Source organism: Arachis duranensis, unplaced genomic scaffold, assembly GCF_000817695.3.
Source record: "Arachis duranensis cultivar V14167 unplaced genomic scaffold, aradu.V14167.gnm2.J7QH unplaced_Scaffold_343483, whole genome shotgun sequence".
Taxonomy (NCBI): Eukaryota; Viridiplantae; Streptophyta; class Magnoliopsida; order Fabales; family Fabaceae; genus Arachis; species Arachis duranensis.
The window spans coordinates 1355388-1356518 of record NW_026264909.1 but is presented as its reverse complement, the minus strand read 5'-3'; the positions used below and the strand labels follow the sequence as shown (position 1 = coordinate 1356518).

Sequence of the window (1131 nt, the reverse complement as noted above, 5' to 3'; positions counted from 1 at the left end):
ATCCAGAGACAACCTTGCTGAAATTTTCGATCAAGAGAAGGAGATGGCAGCCGAATCCAACAACAATAATGCAAGGAGGATGCTTGGTGATTATACTGCACCTACTTCCAAGTTTGATGGAAGAAGCATCTCAATTTCTGCCATTGGAGCAAACAATTTTGAGCTAAAACCTCAATTAGTTGCTCTAATGCAACATAACTGCAAATTTCATGGACTTCCATCAGAAGATCCCTACCAGTTCTTAACTTAGTTTTTGCAGATCTATGAGACTATTAAGACTAATGGAGTAGATCCTGAAGTCTACAGGCTCATGCTTTTCCCTTTTGCTGTAAGAGACAGAGTTAGAGCATGGTTGGACTCTCAACCTAAAGATAGTCTGGACTCCTGGGATAAGCTGGTCATGGCCTTCTTGGCTAAATTCTTTCCTCCTCAAAAGCTGAGCAAGCTTAGAGTGGATGTTTCAGACCTTCAAACAAAAAGATGGTGAATCCCTCTATGAAGCTTGGAAAAGATACAAGTAGATGACCAAAAGATGTTCTTCTGACATGTTTTCAGAATGGACCATGATAGATATATTTTATTATGGTCTATCTGAGTTCTCTAAGATGTCACTGGACCATTCTTCAGGTGGATCCATTCACCTAAAGAAAATGCCTGCAGAGGCTCAAGAACTTATTGACATGGTTGCAAATAACCAGTTCATGTACACTTCTGAGAGGAATTCCGTGAATAATGGGACGCCTCAAAGGAAGGGAGTTCTTGAAATTGATGCTCTGAATGCCATATTGGCACAGAACAAAATGTTGACTCAGCAAGTCAACATGATTTCTCAAAGTCTAAATGGATGGAAAAATGCATCCAATAGTACTAAAGAGGCATCTTCTGAAGAAGAAGCTTATGATCCTGAGAACCCTACAATGGCAGAGGTAAATTACATGGGTGAATCCTATGGAAATACCTATAACTCATCATGGAGAAATCACCCAAATTTCTCATGGAAGGATCAACAAAAGCCTCAACAAGGCTTTAATAATGGTGGAAGAAATAGGCTCAGCAATATCAAGCCTTATCCATCATCTTCTCAGCAACAGACAGAGAATTATGAACAGAGTACCTCTAACTTCGAAAATT

At 39.6% G+C, this 1131-nt stretch overlaps 1 non-coding gene across 1 annotated transcript; it reads right to left on the bottom strand.

Moving 5' to 3' along the window:
• Nucleotides 1–442: 442 nt before the first annotated feature.
• Nucleotides 443–547, bottom strand: LOC127744422 (small nucleolar RNA R71). Its single transcript, XR_008005411.1, has one exon. It is a non-coding gene; the product is annotated as a small nucleolar RNA R71 (small nucleolar RNA).
• Nucleotides 548–1131: the final 584 nt, after the last annotated feature.